This window comes from Conger conger, chromosome 7 (assembly GCF_963514075.1).
Source record: "Conger conger chromosome 7, fConCon1.1, whole genome shotgun sequence".
In the NCBI taxonomy this organism is placed as follows: Eukaryota; Metazoa; Chordata; class Actinopteri; order Anguilliformes; family Congridae; genus Conger; species Conger conger.
The window spans coordinates 18,602,526-18,623,966 of record NC_083766.1 but is presented as its reverse complement, the minus strand read 5'-3'; the positions used below and the strand labels follow the sequence as shown (position 1 = coordinate 18,623,966).

At 40.8% G+C, this 21,441-nt stretch overlaps 1 long non-coding RNA gene across 1 annotated transcript; it reads left to right on the top strand.

Moving 5' to 3' along the window:
* Positions 1–864: 864 nt before the first annotated feature.
* On the top strand, positions 865–20,817 carry LOC133132273 (uncharacterized). Its single transcript, XR_009709103.1, has 2 exons — positions 865–967; positions 20,418–20,817. It is a non-coding gene; the product is annotated as an uncharacterized LOC133132273 (long non-coding RNA).
* Positions 20,818–21,441: the final 624 nt, after the last annotated feature.

The window sequence follows — 21,441 nt, the reverse complement described above, 5'->3', positions numbered from 1 at the left end:
TTGTTGCTAAAGCAATGGCACGTTACACAGATGGAACCTATTGTATTCGATTTATACGATGCGTATAACTGCATATAAATTATAAGCTGGGCTATGAGTTGCAAGTAGCCTATTAAAGCCAAAAATTGCACAGAGTTTAACCATAGTACTAGTTAGCTAATAACCGTATTACTGTTGCCATTTCCATGTTTGACGTTCACTGTCCTCACAAACGAATGGTACAGAGGGCAATGCATGGTATGCATTATTGCTAGCTAGCTATAATGTGAGGTTCATAAAAATCTATCCCCATGAACAGCACTTTGTTTACTCACTCATTTGATGCCGTCAATGTGTGAATGTTACAGCCAGCATCCAGTTATTCCACACCTCATCAGCGAAGCTACTGGGTAGTGTTACACCATAAATATTTTGTTGTGTTGAATGATTTCATTGAAAGTTGCCTACCACAAATAATTTAATTAATAGTGTTTGCAGTAGGCTACATTCTCTGCACAGGTTTGACAAGTTTGCAGGCTATTGTAATTTTTTTTTAAGTATTTTTTTTTTTAAAGTAAAGCACCCATTAAAACAAAGGTTGTAAGTACAGGCGATGATATTAAATTCCTAATTTTCTTGTGAATAATGGCTTTTGGGTTGCAAACGTGACTACAGTTTGCCTTTAATATTTCTGTAATTTGGAGAAGGGGCAGACCACTGTGCATGACTTGGCAGTCTTATACTTGCAGTAAGGAAGCAGTTGAACACACCTGAATAATGCGTCTTTTCTGTTCAAAAGGTTTTGACCATACAAACATGAAAACACTGACCTTTGGCTACATCCAGGCGCTCCAATCTACGTTACATGCTCTGCACCTCCTTACAGAAACTTCCATGCTGGCAAAGGGCAGAGGCAAAGAATCACAGCCAAGAAAACCAGGTGGAATAAGGAGGTGGCAAACAACAATCGACTATTCAAGAAATCAAGGTGAGTTTTATAGCTGTTGATGTTCAGGTGTGATGAGAATCAGGACGCAATTACCATCGCAACACACTGCATGCAGGCACTGAGTTGTCCTGGCCAAAAACATCACTGCATCATTTAAAGGCATGATGGTGTGCCATGAGGTCCTATTCTAAACTGAGGAAGTGATGATACCTAGTGATAGCTTGCTAATAACAATTAATTCCACAGAATTGATCAGTGACAGATGTGTTATGTTGAGATGTGATGATGTGAAACTATCTGGAGGTGCAGACATTTTCAAAGCATAAAAGAACAGAACAAAAAGGTATAAGGGGGGGTAAGGAGTCTGTGTCATACAATTCTGCTGTTCTGGCCACGTTGGGATGTTATGGGGCCAGTACAGACAGGTATCAAAACTGGGAGCTGTGAACACACAGGATGGAGACAGCGTGTCATCTGGTGGTTGGGGAACGGAGATCTCGCCGGGCCAAATTGGTGGGATCTTCAAAATCAAAAATATGTCAATATCACACACAGGGTACCTTACCTTCACAGGCATTCGCAGAAAGTATAAACAGGAAGTTTTCAACCGTTTTGGAATGATGCTAATGCTTGAACTGCGTAATGAACAAACAACTCTTCTTTACCTGTTGGCAGTTTGCAGCGGCACATGCCTCTGACCCAGTCCTAGCTTCCACAGGCTTCTATGGGGTACATTCTTTACAAAGGAATTTTGTATGGTATCACGTTTGATGAATTAAAGGCTTATTTGAGGTGCATTGTGGGGATGTAATTAGGCTATTACAAAAACATTTGTGGCTACGCTCCAAAATAAGTCTTTGGTTCCCATCTGTCACCACAAGTAAAATGTTCCCAGCATAGTGCTGAACAATGAGTAGCAGGGTAAGCAATACAAGGACCTGCTACAGGGCCTGGGCTCTACAGCGTTACTTTGATTTCCCAGATGGGAGATCACTGTTGTGCTCTTGATCAGGGTCCCAATTGCTGCAGTAAAATTCTGTGATTTAAATGGATTGTACAGTGAATGCAAAGGGTATGCCAGGGTCTGTGTGGTTGCCTGGCAAACATACTTGCCAAGAATGTCAATGGTCTTAATTTTTACAGCACAACATAGAAAAAAACTTTAAAAGAAGTAATTTGTACAGTTTGTTCTTTTTTATAATTTACTAAGTTTTTACAAATTGTAGTTCCTTTGACCTTTTGTGGCTGAACATATTCCCAGTTGAGTCATTCATTAGAGTGCCACTAGCCTACAAACAGAAGGCGAAGAGCAGCTCTTGGGAGAGAACTGAAACAGCCCGACACATTCACTCTGTGCTTGGAAGAGTAATTCATAATATCAATATCATCAACAGTGTGACTATGGTATCATTATCTTTGGCTTTAACATTTAAAATTGTGTCCTGTGTAACATGCTTTGATACACATGTGATGCATTTTATAGATACAAATATCTATAAATATCTGCAATATGATGGCTCATACTCAGTTCAAAGAGACCTGACACACTAGTAAAATTGCTCTGCTCCTGACAGATGTACAGTTTTCAGCCATTTTTGTCGTTGGAATGAGCTGTGTGCGTATGGCATGCACAGCACACTTTCTCAAGCAAAGCATGCCACTGTGAGGTGAAATGAATGACTGACACCCTGCTCAGACACACTGACACACTGGCCAAGGTGAACTAAGGGGACACATCTGACATCAGCAATGAGTCAGACACACTGCATATTTTTAATGTTGTGAACATACTTACATAAATGGAAACATTAATCATATTTATATATATAAGCCATATCCTATATAGTAAACCTGTCAAATCATCCACACACTGTATGGTGTCTCAGTCTGCTGCCGGTCCTTTATGTTCACTTTTCATTCTTCAGAGCTCTTCAGTCATCTCCTGACTCTACTGATGTCACCTTCTCTCCATTCTACACCTTCGCCCAACAAATATGAATGTCCAAAGTGATGTGTGCTGCCTTCATCAGACTCTTTCATTTGTACCTGTAATTCACAGTTATGCATTACTGGCCAGCATTAAGGCATGCACAATTACACAATTACAATTTACAATTTTGCCTTATCCAGAGCGACTTACAGTATGATAGTATTATAGCATCAGGAGTGAAGAATTCAAGTTGTGCAAACCATAATGAGACCGTGCCATTTATGCATATTTTAACAACTAGAATTATTACATATGGTTGGGCCCAACTGGCATTGTTTTTAGTATGACTTTCATACACTTGATTTCCACTTTGTTGGCTTTCCCGTCTTCCATTTTGACCATTAAGGCTTGTTTACTTCTCATTCCCTTACCCTTGGAGTTATAGGCTATCGGGCCCCTTAATCGTTCCAAATGCACTCAGTAATGCACATATTAATATGTATAGATTCATTACCAAGGTACCGACACATTTTTCCATTGAGACTGAATATTTAGGAAATGGGAAGAGGGCCTGTGATCCATTCAGATGGAGGGAGTGGTGCAGCGCACAGCAGCCTCCTGGTTGGATTTGTTGGAATGTGCGCGGGGAACATTTTAACACCATGTGAGCAACGCCAGATCCACAGACTTCACTCCATCTGTCACCCCTTCGGCACTGCTGCCAAATTCATCAGACCCTCCTCTACCTCCCCCTCTTTCTTCTCTCCACTCCAGTCCTTTGCACAATGATTTCAGGACATACTGGGTCATTGCTCTTTGTAGGGAATTGTAATTAAAGTTATTTCTTCAAAAAGGACAAACAAAAATGTAACCTGACTACATTTAAAGATGACATGAGCAAAAAACACCCATATTTTCACTCAGGGAAAAGGAATTCATTTTTTAATTCATTTTTGCTTCAAACCTCAGAGCTTATCATTAACAAACTTTAAAAGAGGTGTAGAATAACTAGATTTTCTGGTTAATATGCAGAGTGGGGGAAGGGAGTTTGAGCAATTACACGGACTCTTAATGGATATGACATCTCATGAGGCATAACTGTTGGTCAATGAAATGAATACCAGAACACACTGCCATAAGGATAGAAAATTACTGTTCTCTTGAAAACCAACTACCAAAGCAATTGGGGGAAAATATCATATTTCTGACAGGGATCTTAGACTGTTATTTCATGTTGAGTCGAATAAAGAAATAGAATATTAAAATTATGATCTCGCTGAGCATGATGTGTGAAAAGTCCATGTGTCTAAACAGAATGCATCATCAGGTCTGGTTTTAAATGCAATTATACAAATGAGCAGGATTATATTTGCAGTGCCAGTGACAACCAGACTGCATGAGACTCTGACTGCATTTCTAGCTCAGTGTGGTTCTGTTCAAAAACTCACCGGGTGGTGCATTCTGGTAAGACACACCCACTCTGACTCTTTCCTGCTTTTGTGGGATTTATATGTACAATACCAAATGGCCTTCAACAGGAATATATTTCGAATGAAGACCAGTGAGACTGTAAACTCCCATTGTGTTAAAAAATAGAGGCTAAAAAGTACCCCTAATTGGTCGTTTTTGCATACGTTGATACTATAACACTGCAGAAGTTGTTATTAGAGGTGAGTTCAGTAGTGTAATATTAATCTTTTAGCAGTATACACAGCTTATACAGTGCAGTCCATAAGTAATTGGACAGTGACACATTTTTGTTGTTTTGGCTCTGCACTCCAGCACATTGAATGTGAAATAAAACAATAACTATGATGTTAAAGTGCAGACTTTTAGCTTTAATTTGAGGGTTTTTTACATACATATTGGGACTGTGACCATGGCAACATACCCTCGTCAAACCGCATTTTGCGCTGTGAGTTTCATGTATGTAAATCTGGCCCCTAGTTTTTACTTCACAGTTGCACAATGTATGACATTATATGTATATTAAATACAACTATTGATTTATTTCACACACTACACTGAATTAAACTACACTTAACAAACATGAATTTAATTTTATTAAACCAGATGCACAGAGGTGGATATAAAACTGTCAATCCCACAACATATTTCTTAAAACAGACACAGTAGAGTAATAACTTTGTTGTGGAGTGCATTGCTGACCCAAGGGGTGCTGATGGAGTTGACCTCTGATCCAAGTAGTGGGGGTGAGGGGTGGGGAGGGTATGAGGAAGCTCCATACAGTGGCAGTGTCCACATGGGGGGGCAGTCATGATATGTGACCTTAGCCAGGGCACAGGCAGGGGGGCCTTTCATGACGGCCCAGGCCTTCTGCTTCAGCGGCTCCAGGCCACTGATCCAGCCAAAGATAGGAGGGAGGGGAACCAAGGGGAGAGGGAGTGGGGGATGAACTAGGACTAGTCCATGAGTCATACCACCATTCAGTGGCCAAGTCTGAAGCTCACATGACAATGTCAGACACACGCAGGGTCAGGACCTAGGGCAAGTGCCAAACTAGAATAATTTCTACCACCAGCCGTAAGGGCCAAACTCAGTGAACAACGTTTTTTGGGATGTAACTAGAAATTGCAGCCAGCTCTGTTCAGATCAAGGTCTCTTTCACATGGCTTCAAAATGTTCAGTTTGGGTCAAATTGATAAATTTTTATCTTATAGTAAAAGAGGAATGACACTTTTGAGAGATATCCCCTCACCAGTTGCTAAACCAGTGTAAATTTGGGTCTTGTTTGAAGTTCCATTTGTTTTTTTTCATCAGTTTTTTCTATTTTCCTTTTTGCCTATTATGGCTTCTTTGAATATAATAATAAGAAACATAACTGTCACATTCTGTGCCTCTGCCTCATTGCCTGCTTTCTCCGCTTCTTTGTACTTTCTATGTTTGTATTCTTTCACGTTTTCTCTTTTCCAGATTACCTTGTCCACGCCCCTCACACCTGATATGTGTTTCCACAGTGGTAATCGTCTCACCCGTTTCTCGTTGTCTCGTCATTAGTGTTGTATTTAAACCTACCTGTTTCTTTGTCCTGTGCCAGAACCTCTTGTGCTCTGCATTCGTGCTTGTGTCCTGTACTTTCCAGAGTTTATTCCTGCCTTTTCCTTACCTGTTGCCTGAGTTTCTGTCTCTGAGTCCTGTCTCTGTCCTGTCCAGCTCCAGCCCTCCTGCTCAACTTATCCGTCTCCATCCAAGCCCTACGCCAGCCCTTTTACCCCTGTACCCATCGCTTGACCATGATTACTACTTACCCGTATTGCCCTGTTTGCTGGACATTTACCTGTTTCCGTGTACTTGGATTAAAGCTTGTTATTTACTACATCTTGGTGTTTGCGAGAGGTTCAGATTGGTTTTCTTAACAGAACGATCTGGCCACTATGGAACCAGGAGACCCACAACAGGCTTATGTGGCACCTCGGTTCCAGGGCATTCGGCTGGGACAGCATGAAACAGAGCTGCAGTCACTTCCACAGTCAGTACAGAACATATCTGAGCAGATGGCATCCATGATTCTGCTGGCCCGAGACCCTGCGACCACCACCCAAGTGGCCAGTGCCACCGTACTCCAGGTTCAGTTCATTGATGCCCCCCGAGGGGTTCCGGAACCATGCCTATTACCGCCTGACCGGTACTCTGGAGAACACGGTTCCTGCCATGTCTTCCTCGCTCAGTATTCAATGTTTTTCGAGCTTCATTCCTCTCCAAGGGTCCAAAGTCACCTACGTTATCACCCTGCTTGATGGGAAGGCTCATGCCTAGGGAACAGCATTCTGAGAGACAGGTGAGCTGGCCACTGCAACCTTTCTGTCCTTCTCCGCCGAGATGAAGAAGGTTTTTGACCGGACCTCAGTTGGTCACTCGGCAGCATGACAACTCCAGTGCCTCCTTCGAGAAGAGCAATCGGTCTCTGAGTTCCGGACATTGGCGGCATCGGCTGAGTGGAACAAAGAAGGGTATGAGGAAGCTTTCCTGCATGCTCTATCAGGAAATATTCAGGATGAACTGACCACGTGTGACCTCCCCCAAGACCTAGATGGGCTAGTGGACCTCGCTATCAGAGTTGACACTCGTCTGCAGGAACAACGGTCAGACCGATGGACCCAGCGCTGAGTCTCTCAATCTCCTTCTGCTCCTTGCCAACCCCGTCGTCCATTACCCACAGAGCTGTCTTCTCTTCTGGAACCCATGCAAGTGGACCGTGCCTGGCTCACACCCCACACCCCAGAGGGAGCCTCCGTCCAATTCCTTGTGTTGACTGATCACCGGAACCTTGGAGTACCTCCACTCTGCTTGAAGGCTTAATCTGCATCAATCCCAGTGGTCCTCCACGTCATCCTATCCTATTAACCGGGATCTAAGAATATCAAGTCCGACGCCTTCTCCCGTCTTCACGCCCTGCCTGAGGAGAAGGGACGTCCAGAGCTGGTGCTTTCTTCCAGCTATCCCGTCAGTTCTGGTGGGCCACTATGATGAGGACACTGCCGAATTTGTTGCAGCTTGCAACAGTGTGCCAACACCAAAATAAGCAACCAACACCCCAGTGGCCTTCTCCAATCCATCTGTGCCTCATTGTCCCAGGTCCCACATCACATTGGACTTTGTGACAGGATTACCTGCTTCAGTGGGGAACACAGTTGTCCTTATCCTCATGGACCACTTTTCCAAGGCAGTACATTTTGTGGTGTTTCCCACACTCCCCTCCACCAAGGAGACAGCTAAACTTCTGGTGATGCAAATGTTCTGCCTCCATGGTCCCCATGAAACTCCCTCTGTAGTTCCAGGTTGCAGTTTCCAGAGCCTGGAAACACCCTATTTCCAGAGAACACCCTATTAGGCCACATCTCTGGGATGAAGAGCCAGGCCGACCATCATTGATGCCCTGCACTTTGTTACGCAGTTAGCCAAAAAGTCTGGCTCTTATCCTGGGACATCCCTCTCCAGACCCCTTGTCGTAAGCTTGCTTCCCATTTCATTGGCCCAGTCCTCATCTCCCATGTTATCAGCCCCTCTGTTGTCCGTTTGAACCTTCCACCTCCCCTACACCACATCCACCCTGTGTTCCATGTGTCTCATGTTAAACCCTGTGTAACCTCTCATTTCTTTTTGTTTCTGCTCCGACCTCTGCCTCTTCCTGGACATGGCCCTGCCTTCTCCGCATTGCTCTGGTTGCTTGGACCTTGATCCCTTGCCTGGACTTGACCACGATTACTGCTAACCTGTATTTCCCTATTTGCTGGACATAAAGCCTGTTATTTAGTACATCTTGGTGTCTTGGAGTGGTTCTGGTCAGTTTCCTTAACACATAACTGAGAGAACCAGTTAAAAACAATACATATCAATACAATATCGATCTACTACATTTTTACATAATTTTAATGTTTCATAGACATGTTCTATGCAAGACATGCCTTCATTGTGGTGGATTTATATAAATCACTTTTTTATGAATGACTCAATGTTCATTTTATTTGTTTAGCACAAGGCATAAAAAGAAAAAGTCATGAGGCACTGCACAAGGAAGACAAAAGAGACCTCAAGAGGTTTATTGAGAATGAGTGGCTCCTTTAACAACACAGACATGTTATGGATTACATTGTAGATATTACACAGTTAAGGTACACATTAGACAGATCTGTTTTGAATTATGTGCCATTTTACTTTTATTTTAAACAGATGGGGAGAAAGTTCAATGTAATAGGAAGAGCTCCTCTGAAATAAAGACTGAACTGAGACAAGGTTGTTCGAGTAAGTTACCCCTTGTGTTATAATGTTGCTTTAAAGTCCCAATATCTGTAATTTACAAAGGTGTGGAGAAGAGCTCTGTGGACTTCAGAACAGTCAAATATAATAGTTGTTGAAATGATGTTCCCTACACCTAATTAACCCTACACCTTTGAGGTGGCCAGGTATTGGCTATGTTAAAAATGAACTAAGGTTGACCGGTACTCTGTGAAGCAGAAGAGTATGAAAAACTTTTTTACTGGTAAGGTCAACATGAGAAAATACTGAGCTGTTTACATTTTCTTCTTTTGTCATCTGCAGAACTGGCTTTGGTAAGAATCTAGGTAAAAACAAATGAAAACAAGGAATCAAAGGCACTTTGATCTGGATCTGTGTTCGAGCACCCTGCAATGCAATCCTAAAGGTCATTGATGTGATGTGGCATGACTTTTAAGTCCTGCTGGTTCCATGTGTAGTGCGCGGCTTGAGACTGTCTGCTCACTCATCTGATATCAGAGTAATGCAAGGAACAGATGAAACAGAGAAAACTGTCTCATATATCAATATATTATTACTTAGTTACCATTTACAGTGAAGACAATAATATATCACTGATAAATTAGTAATCTTCTTACATTGGGCATACCATATTTTATATGGTTTATGTGCATGTTTGTGTACAGAACACATTGTCTACTGTAGCATATTTTATGTTTGACTATGCTAATTGTGCAGGGTCTGGCTCTCATTTGTGAAACTCCTTGTGAAACACAGAAGCGAATATTTTTTCAACTTCACTAACACTAACTTCACTGGTGACATTATCTCAGAAGGTAAGAGCGGTCATCTGGCAGTCAGTTGCCAGTTTGTTCCCCTGCCCTGGGTGTGTAAAAGTGTCCCTGAGCAAGACGCCTTACCCCCAATTGCTCCCGACTAATTGGTAACTTGCATGGTAGCCTATCGCCGTTGGTGTGTGAGTGTGTGTGAATGAGAGGCATCAATTGAAAACGCTTTGAATAAAAGCACTATGTAAATGCAGTCCATTTAACTCCTGTTTCCCAGCAAATATTACATTAATGGTATTTGGCAGACGCTCTTATCCAGAGCGACGTACAACAAAGTGCAAAGTGCATACCCATAACCAGGGATAAGTGCGCTGAAAGACCATAGAGGGAAGTGCAATTTCAACTGCATATGAATTCCAACAGAGAATCCTGCATATTAAGAATAGGAAAACAAAATAACATTTAGGCATTGAACAGATGCCCTTACCTTAATGCTGCTTTAATTTACTGGATTCCTAGATGAGTCTCTGATTGAGAACTTAAATGTGTACTGGAAAATTCAGTCACTCTAGGGTGGCGGCTATTGTTTGCCATGGACGCCATTACACTGGCACGCAGATTTAAAGGGTCACCTGACCAGTCTTTGACAGCCAGATTAAACCTATCAGGTGCTTTGCTGCATCGCATTTCCCACAGCCTCTTTGGAAACAGTTTGTGGGCTACTCCTCCCCTTCTGTGTATAATACAGCTCATTGGTCCGGACATTTCTGTGGGGTCTCACAAGGTGGTCAGTCTGAACGTGCATAATCTTGACTGCACAATACTGTGAAGGCATTGGAGGTATTGGGTTCTGGTATCGATCACTGCTGACACATCGGGCAAATATCCTGGAAAAGTTTGATGAGTCTCAAATGATTAACTTATTATGTTAATTATATTAGGCATGGATAGAACTAGGCAAAATACCCATGATTTACTAGTTTTTAACCTTTCTGCAATTTACTTGTCATGAACCTTTTTCCATTCTGTAGCTGTATAACTACACAGCTACAGAATGAAAAAAGGTTCATGTATAGATATGACTGACTATATGACTAACTTGCAGCATAGGTTATCATTCAATAATATCATCAAGCACACAACATATGCATGATGTGAAACTAAAAACAATATTCTTCACTAAAACTATTCTTCAATGTGGTCAGGGTTTTACCAGAATCCATCAGGAGTCTTATGGAATTTTGGAAATTATTTTAAAATATATATATAAATATATAGTTGCCAGCAAAAGAGGAACAGGGATGGGTTTGCAGTCACGTATGATTTTATGAGCAGATTCTGGTCAGAATATTTAACAGCTATATAACGCTGAAAAGGAAGGGAAAGTTCAGAGAGAATATTTCTTGTAAAGGGCACCTAAGACAAGTATCTGAAACATGATCACTATGTTTGCCTAGAATTACCTCTCAGCAATATCTGACTGGAGTGTGAAATCAATTCTTTGGAAGAAGTCAATAAGAATATGAACTGTCAGATGAAGTTTTGTTAGGATATACTATGCACATGCCGAAGTCAATGCCTTTGCAGGGATGGGTTCTATAAAGACAGAGGTATAATTGCTTGGTGTATCCGCCGAGGTGCTTTTTGCCATCTGAACAACCATTCGTACCACTGAAATATAATTTCACAAGTAAATTAGTCACCATTAACGCAAAACAAGTGTTGGAATTATTCATGAGAAAGCATTTAAATACTTAATTTACTCATAATTGACCAGGAAATGGTGTTACTTCACCATTATCTGCTGCTTGTGTGTGAAAATCCCCAGTATTCAGTCAGGAAACTCCCTGCAAACACATTTCTCTAATCACAGATGACATGCTTTTATTTAGAGTAAATCTTATCAAATTACCTCACAAACCTCTCCATGTATTTCTTGATAATTAGCTCTTATTGGTTTTTCCACAGGAAGCTCTCCATGCCATTATTGATAATTGCAAGACATATAAAGCACTCAAATGACAAGGAATACAGAAGTAGTCATTAAAAAAGGTATAATCAGTAAAATAAGATGCATTAAAATAAACACCAAGCTCATAAAAGATTACAGGAGTCATGTTAATTCACAGGAAAATAAGGTACAGTACTCTGTATGGCTCAGTATTTCCTAAGGCATGTTGGGACTGTTGATACATTGAACTGAAATGGCCTGTGTGGGGAACTGCTGTGTACTGTACAAGGATCTGCATGAAAAGCATAAGTACAGGAATTATATTCTTATTAGAATGTATTATAATACATTAAAGCATAATGTATTTTGTCTTCAGTATTCAATGCTTTCATTTTCATCACTATTTCATTACCAACATAAATCTTTGGATCAGCGTCAAACAGAGGTGGAGAGGTGCCCGTTTTTAATGAACATTGTGGCTCTGCATCTTTGGCAAAGAGAAATGGCAGGAAGTAAGAAATCATCTAATCATCTAAAATACATTAAAAGGTATATACCACTCATCCATGGCCTCTTCCTCGGCATGTCTGTAGTTGTTGAACATACAACAAATGACCACTCATTACTGTTTCATCAATGTATTGGGTATTGTTTCACCTCACAATCAACAATGTTATGTTTCAAGCAGGTCCAGCTAAACCTGGGGAAGAGGCTCAATCACATTCAATAAATATGGACATATAAACAAGCAAGAATGCTCTGTTCTGTCGAATAGCTTAATTTATTGTATTTAACAGGAACCAATGTGGCACTGGAACAACATTAATCCTTTCCACTGACAACAAAGGCCTGGACTCAAGTCAAAATCAAACTGCAGTTCATCCATATATTTGGGAAAAGTTCATTACCATTAAAGTCAGACAAGGTTTAACAGGCCTAAGATTCTGTGCCTTTTTAACTGAGCATTCATTGCAAACGTTCATTGCAGGGAGGGGAAGGAATGATGATACTGAAGTGGTACATGGTTGAGGGGAAATTTAAAGTAAAGATCTAAGAATGGGACGGTGTTTCACTTGGGACACAACTACTGGCAGTCACATCAAAACATACTCCCACCTGGAACAGGCCAGGCATTTACAGAAGGACTGGGGGTGGGTATGCAGTTTCACTTTTCTCTCTGCCAATGACACCCCTGACAGTCTAAAGATCTTAGGGTCCCTGAACAGATTTTACCATTTCAGAAATAAAATGTGTGGATCCAAATACAGACATTTTTAGGAAGCTGATTTGTGCCCCAATGGGAGGAATGATCAACCCCTCCCCACCCCCATGCCTTCTGTATACAAGCCATCTTTTCTCTAAGAAAGAGGGGCTGTGTAAGCATGTGTGCAGCCTTTGTGTAGTATTAAAGACAAAGCCAAAACATTTATTTAAATAGCTGATCCTGTGCAGATGTTTTTGTTTTTTTTAAACACTACTACTAATCTAAGTAGTAGATATGTACTTAATCAGTTGCATTCACACATGTGACAACTGACCATAATTCTATTAAGCCAATTCTATACCACTTTTTTGAGTGCAGGAAATCTGAAAAAATGAGTAATGTAAATTTGTGCTAAAAAGTACATTTAAAACTGTAGAGTTCTCGTAAAAGGTCTTATAGACAGATGAGACAAGTATTAACATGTACCATGGTTATAGAAAGAGGAAAGTGTGGAGATAGGATAGAAGATAGAAACTGATTCCTGATGCCCATTGCAGAACATTGATTTCGTCGACACAGAACCATTTCTGTGTGGATTTTGAGGTACGGTTTGGGGCATTGTCTGGCTGGAAAGTCCCCTTACAGCCAAGTCTCAGCCTTCTGGCAGAGGCAGCCAGATTGCCAGCCAAAATTCCCTGATACTTGGTGGAATCAATTGTGTCATTGACCTTAACCAGTGCTCCTGGACCTCTGGAACAGCCACAAAACAAGAATGACCTACCATCATATTTTACTGTGGGTATGTGGTGCATCTCCTTGTATGCATCTCTGTTTCGATGCCAAAGATGCTGATGCTGTATCTGACATGTAAAAGCATGATCAGCATGGAGTTTGTCAAACTTCATTTAAATTATGATTTGACAAATATGCTGTGGTCAGATACAGCATCAGCATGTTTTGCACCTCATACACATGGTGAAAGTCTGGAGACTGAGATGGCCTTTGCAGAACATGGATGTTGTTTTCACTTTTCACCGTTTGTGTGTAGTTGATGATGTTGTGAGTTATTGTCCAGATTTTATGCCAACATTTCCTGCTACTTTGTTGAATTTATTATGCCATTGATCTTTAATATTGCCCCTGGACCACTGGCAGAAAAACGTCCTCAAAACATCAATGATCCACCTCCATATTTGACAATAGGTATGAGGTTCTTCTCTTGGATACTTACCTCTTTTGCTGCCAAACTTGTTTATTGTGCATATGGCAAAAAAGTTCAATTTTGGCCACAATATTCTCATAATTCTAGAGAGGTTTGCTAAACTCAAGATGCTTGGTTTTCTTTTGCTTCTCTTCTTTTCCCATGCTGATTGATGGCAAAGGGATTTTGCATGTTTGTTACCTAATTTATATACTCTAGTGAAACAGGAAGTGATGGAATGACACAATATACTGTACTGTTCTTTTAGACGGAGATAAACTAAATTATGTAAAATGTTATAGGCAATTTTATTTACAATAATTGCGTTCATTTTCACTGCTATGGTTTTCAGAAAAACTGGGGCTACTTAATAAAAAACATTGAAACGTAACAATAAATGCATTGAAGTAAAAGTATATAATTTCCCCATATGTTTGAACATAAAATATAAGTACATTATTATCTGTGTTATTATATGTAGGCCTTTTTCTTTATTTTTATCAAGGGTGCCAATTCTGCAGCTGAATGTATGTAGAAAGGGGCTTTTCTGAAGGATGCATCACACATCACACATCTAATGCATCACACATTAGAGTCATTTTGAATACCTCTATATGTTTTTCATGCCAGAGATTTTTTTTTTTAGATTGGCATAATAATGATAATACAGCCCCTTTCAAGCATAGTGCACAAGGTGCTTTAAAGAAGAAATAAAAGACTTTGACAAGGGCCAAAATCATGAAGGCCGGACAGCTGGGTCCGAGGAGGAACAAACCACAAACCAGGGTTTTGGACACCCAAGGCTCATCGGTGTGCGAGGGCAACAAAGGCTCCCCCGTCTGGTCCGAACCAACAGAAGGGCTACTATGGCAAAGTAGCAGAAAATGTTAATGATGGTTACAGGAGGAACGTGTCACAACACACAGTTCATCACACCCTGCTGCATATGGTGCTGTGCAGCCACATACCAGAGGGCCTATGCTAACCCCTGTCCACCATTGAAAGCGCCTACAATGGGAAAGAGAGCATCAGAAATTGACCTTGGCCAATGGAAGAAGGTTGTCTGGTCCGATGAGACCTGTTTTCTTTTACATCATGTGGACGGCAGGTAGAGAAGGACCAGGATGCACTGTGGGAAGAAGACAAGCCGGTGGAGGGAGTGTGATGCTCTGGGCAATGTTCTGCTGGGAAACCCTGGGTGCGGTCATTAATGCGGACGTCAATTTGATACGCGCCACCTACCTAAACCTTTGTTCATGGCAAATTGAATTGCTTAACATGCCAAACTGGGTTTCTATAGAGAAGAAAAAACACTAGCATTTCAAGTGTGAAGTCAAGAAATTGTAATTAAATTAAATTATATTGAAAGTCATTGATATTGAAAATCGTACTGATTTCAATTTACACATATCTGTTTTTGCAATGAAAAGATAAAAAACAGCCCTTTAGTTTTGATTACTATTACTTCCTATCATTTCAACAAATAAAGTAGGCCAATTACGTGGCCTTTTATAGGCTTTAGTATCTAAATGTAAAAAAAAAAAAATGTTTCACCAAGGCCTAGATTCATAAGAAATTCAGAATGAAGTGAATCTCTGGGCACTCCATGACCCTGAAAATAAATGGTAATGCCATTTATTCATTGCGTTCCTGGCACCCACAGTGTCATTGGAGGAAAGGACATGAAGTGGGGGGGAGACTGTCAGTAATTATGAAACATTGGGGGTCGGGGTGGAGTGAGTTGGGTTATATTAAAAATAATGAATATGTTCTCTCTTGTTAATTACATTTTTTCATGGGTTCGCACAGTACATCTTTTGGTCCCCAAAAAGATATTTCAATATCAAGGAAAATCTATATTGAGGTTGAACAATGTCAATAAAGCGTTTCTCGGGTTCATTTGCATGGGTGCTCGATTCTTGGGACAGATGAAGATTAGGCTGTTTCAAATCGTTTTGGGGGGGTGGGGGGTTCGGTGCCCACTCAGCTATTTCTCCAGTCCAAGATCAAAGGCATGGGCTGACCAGCCGCACCCCGGGAATCTCCAAATGTGTCCTGCCTTTGTTTGCCGTTGCTAGGAGACCTGTAGACAGGCAAAAGTGCTTGCAGAAGGAGATCAAAAACATTTTCAAAATACATTTCTGAGACCGCTGTGCATTTGTGGCATCATCCTAACAATTTACTGGAAGCGTTCTGAAGAAGACCGCTAAAAATGCTTTAATGACACATGGTGGTTGTGAACAAATTTCAAAAACTGCTGTTTTCCTCAGCCTACAGAGATGATTAAACACAAATGCCCACCAAAGAAAACTGGTGATTACTTCAAATGTTGGATGAATTTTACCAGTTTGTAAAGCACAACCTTGTACTATCAAAACATCGCTACCGCTACAGAGCTGCATATATTAAAGGATAAATCATTTTTTTCCAACCTGGGTGTTATTTTTGTAGTATTTTCCTATTGGTTCTGATAGTAGGCCTACTTCACGCTGCTGTTTTATTGTTTATTGTTTTTTGCTTTTGTAGAGATTTCAGTGGCTTCACTATGGCATCTATGTGATATATTGGAGTACACTACCGAGACCTGAGCATCATAAGGGTCTAACTGACATTTTTGACAAAAATTAGTTAATGTCATAAATATGTCATTTATAGGACAATTTGTTAGGATTTCCATTTTGTATATCCACAGAGAACTTTTGCGGTTTCTGACATTTTGGTCTATGAAGAGCTTCCTTGCATTTAGTTTTTTGCCATGTGTGATATGAAAGCTTTGAAGCTCAATAGCTCAAAACGCAGAACGAACCTTACAATTCCAAGTTCACAAGTTTATCTAAAAATCTTACACAATAACACAATTGCATAAAATAATATCAGAACCTATGGGAATGATGGAAAATACTACAAAAATAATCTGTAATAGAAATATCAGCAAGTATTTGCTAAAGAGAATTCTTTAATTCTTTAAATTCTTTTTAAATTCTTACAAAAACTCATCAGCTATTCTGTTTTATCATGACAGCATCTGCCAAAAGATCATGTGTAAATATTTCTAATCAAATGATTAATGCATAATTAGGATCAAACAGGACTTTAGTAGCCTAAATCTTATAAAGATGCACGGAACACCAAAAACACAGCAGCCAAAAGTCATGGCTCATAAATACAATCTAAGCCCTGTGACTTTGATAAGTAGAAGGCTGCTTCAGGATATCCTGTGAGCAATCTCAACTGGATGAGAAAAAAAAACAAGCAGGAGGGTGGCACTTAGATAGTGACATCAAAGTGCACAGAATTTACCTAATCCTAACCTAACCAAACCTCATTGCTTAAAATCAGAAAGGTTTTTTTCCCCAGTGTAGTCTATCAGTTAACCGGCTTGTGTTCCTCAGGTAATGCTTACCATGATATTTTCCTTTGATACACTTCTCATTCATATTAGTCACTGTATTTCCGCCAACATATTTTGCACCAAAAAAGTATATGATGACATACGTTTATGAAGGCAGTGAGCAAAACAAGGGATACATTATTGGCACACAGAAGTCCAGTCTGGACTGGAATTGATTGATGTTTGTTCATTCAAACTCATCTTCCATTGCTATTTTATGTGTCATTGTGAGTATGCATACTATGAGCAGACTACATCCATCAAAAGGAAGTGTCTTATAATGTGTGAATTGGGTATAAGCGAAAGTGGATCCTGTTTGGGTACGGGGACCTTCCACTGAGGATGCTACAGTGGTGTTTGATAGTGCCTGCATGTGGCTGTTTTAGGCATGACATCTTAACAACATGCGCCAGCCAGTAGGGGAGGCAGAGTATGTTAAATACCAGTGACTGCAGTCGTAATATAAGGGCCATCATGTACCAACTCACAAACAAGGATACTGGCATTTCATCGATCCGGCAGAGATTTCACCTACACCGCAGGAGCCCGGAGGGTGTTCTTTATAAATGACTTTACCTTCTGGCACTATGATGACATGAAAGGTCTACAGCAATGCTTCAAATTTAACTTGTGCATGTGTGAGGGTGTGTGTGTGTGTGTGTGTGTGTGTTTGTGAGTGTGTGCGTGCATGTGTGTGTGTGTTAGTGTGTGCTTGCATGTGTGTGTGTGTATGTGTGTGCATGTATGTGTTTGTGTGTGTGTGTGTGCATGTGTGTGCATGTGTGTGAGTGTGTGCATGTATGTGTGTGTGCGTGTGTGTGTGTGCATGCATGTGTGTGTGTGTTAGCGTGTGCTTGCATGTGTGTGAGTGTGTATGTGTGTGCATGTATGTGTTTGTGTGTGTGTGTGTGTGTGTGTGTGCATGTGTGTGCGTGTGTGTGAGTGTGTGCATGTATGTGTGTGTGTGCGTGTGTGTGTGTGCATGCATGTGTACGTGCGTGTAAATGAGCCACATGAGAACCTTGTATGTGTGTGTGTGTGTGTGTGTGTGCGTGCATGTGTGCGTGTGTGTATGTGAGTGTGTGTGTGCATGTGTGTGTGTGTGCGCGTGTGTGTCCGCGTGCATGTGTGTGTGCGTGTAAATGAACCACATGAGTGAAACTCTGTATGTGTGAGTGTGTGCGTGCATGTGTGCATGTGTGCCTGTGTGTGTGTGCGTGTAAATTAACCACATAAGTGAAGCCCTGTATGTGGGAGGATGCTAAAAGTCAGCATGTGCCGTTGAACAGATAATTGTTCTGACAACAAACTGGAAGGAATTTTGGGAAGGCACCAAATCTAACCCGAGGGAGCAGGCAGATTGGCGCCTCTCTTCCCTCCTGTCTGCTGAGTACTATGCTGAGATTTCATCACTGATCCCTGGCAAATAAAATGCATGGGCTTTACAATTCCTTTTAAAAGCTCATTTTATTCATTATTTAAGGCCATTGGTAACCACTTGGTGAGGCATTTACGTATTTCTTTCCATTGTGTTCCCATTCCCTGAGGTTGAAATGTTGCGGTTCCATCCATCCATCCATCCATTATCTGAACCCGCTTATCCTGATCAGGGTCGCAGGGGGGCTGGAGCCTATCCCAGCATACATTGGGCGAAAGGCAGGAAAACACCCTGGACAGGTCGCCAGTCCATCGCAGGGCACACACACCATTCACTCACACACTCATACCTACGGGCAATTTAGACTCTCCAATCAGCCTAACCTGCATGTCTTTGGACTGTGGGAGGAAACCGGAGTACCCGGAGGAAATCCACGCAGACACGGGGAGAACATGCAAACTCCGCACAGAGAGGCCCCGGCCAACGGGGATTCGAACCCAGGACCTCCTTGCTGTGAGGCAGCAGTGCTACCCACTGCATCCGTGCCGGCATGTTGCAAATCCACATTCATCATTTTTTACATATTATATAACATTGTTTGCTGTATAAAACTGTTTGCTAGACTAGTTTGTTGATTGTGCAGTCAAGTCATTAATGTAATTTCCAAATATTGCTGAATTCTGAAAGTCAAGAGGCCTAATAATTCAATTCCTCTATGTGCCTGTTTTCTCTCACTCTCGAGTGGGGATGCCTTCACATCATTTAGGCTAAGATCAATATATATTTTATTGGTAGAATTTTCAGTTAGTTCAGTCAGACAACAGAATTAAGCAATATTTATTGAGGTTTAATGTTAATGCAAACTTTTGCATCGGCTCTGCCTCTCATCACTCCCTGTTGTAAAGCCTGCTGAAACAGGGAGTGGCTACAAACATTGCATTTTGATTGCATCAGGGCAGATGCGGTAGCAGCTAGCAGGCAGCGTAGCATGGCAGAGTGCGGAAAATGAGCAAGGGCCTAAACAGGTAAGGTTGGTGCTTTATATAGCCTCTCCCATTAGATGTAAGCATCATCTGAAGGGGTGGCACTTTTTGAGTTGTCTGATCAAACTAGCTCCACAAGCTTTGCATCATTAATCGGTTGTAGTCCATGTCTGTTCAGTAGAGAAGATAACAAAATTCACATTTTATTCATAGTTTCTGAATGTGCCTGCTTTTGACTCAATTGACTTATTCAATGTAATTACTTTATGTTTCAGTTGCTGTCAGGATTCCACCTGTTAATCATTTCCAAAATTCTTGTTGAATTTAAATCAGATGACCGACTTGGTCAGTCCAAAACTTGTCACTTTTCCCACTGATGAATGACTCGGCTATGCAGTGTTTGGGGTCAGTGTCCTCCTGCATGGAGGATGAAGCACTGGCCAATTAGGTTGGAGGAATCTCTCTGTGCATAGTCAGACAAAATCTGTCTGTACACTTCCAAATTCGTCCTACTGCTGCCATTCCCCATTACATAATCAATAAAGATGAGTGAGCCTGTTCCAGAAGCAGCGATGCATGCCCAGTCCATGACACTACCTCCTCCATATTTCACAGATGAGGTGGTAAGCTTTGGATCATGGGCTGTTCCTTACTTTCTCAACACTTTCCATTGTTTAGGTAAAGGTTTATGCTATATCTGTCCATAAAACTTTGTTCCATAACTCGTCTGGCTCGTCTGTATTTTTTGTTGAATTGTAAGCCGGCTGTTTGATTCTTCCTGCTGATAAGAGGCTTGCATCTTGCAGTGTAGCCTCTATAATCATGCTCTCAAAGTCTTCTGTGTACAGTGGCTTTTGATATTTCCACCACTATCCCCTGGAGACTGCTGCCGATGTCACTGACCATTGTTTTATGTTTTTTTCACAGGATTTTGGATTCGTCCATCATTAACTACAGTTGCCTTCCTTGGCCATCCAGTATGGTGTTTATTTCCTCTGGTGGTTCCTTTTGTTTCCCGTGCTATCCTTCTCAATGCTAATTCTGTTATCTCAGCTTATAGATGTGTTCTGTTGTTGTAGTTAGTTCTCTGGTCTTCAGGATGGTGTATACCCTGACTTACAAATGCAATCTCCTGAGATGAGACGAGACACTCAATGCTCTTCTCTATCTGAACAATTAATGCTGAAGGTCACAGCTACCACCTGTGATTCATTATCATATATTTTTACACAGCTGAAAATGGGGAGTCACAACACAAAAACAGCTGTTTCTGTGGTGAAACATCTGCCTATGTGTGTACCATGAAATAAAAGCTGATTATATTTTCTTTCATATTCATATTTTGTTAACAAGTCCACATGCCTTCAATACAGGTATAGCAAAAATAACAATTTTAAATTTCCAATTTCCATACATTTGGAAGACATTGCAAATGAACAAATGGAGATTTTAAGATAATGACTGCTCTTAATGAACGAATAACCATCATCATAACCAACAAAATCATAAGTCTTATATATTTAATTCAATATCTGAAGTCTATGTATTGAAACATTTGGTATTTGTGGCTTATTCAACTGTTGTCTCAAAATGTTTAAGAAATAATAGATGTACAAATATTATATTGAGCTAATCCAATTATATGCATCAGCATGGCATTATGCATCCAGGAAATCCATATATTTATCAAATTCAGCTGATTTCTGCTACTAGATTTTGTTAGTCTACATGCAACTGTCATATTGATAGACTTATTATTTGTACATGTAAATACTGGTGGTTTTTAAGTCAGTTGGTAAAGCCTTTTTTCAAGCCATGACTTTTATTGTTAACAGGGTTATTTTGTGATGGTGTACATTAGACCAGACATAATAAAGTCTGGTTGAAAACAAGTTATTACATTAGTGATTAGATCTGAGAAGCCAAGAGGTCTAACTTTTAAGTGCAAACC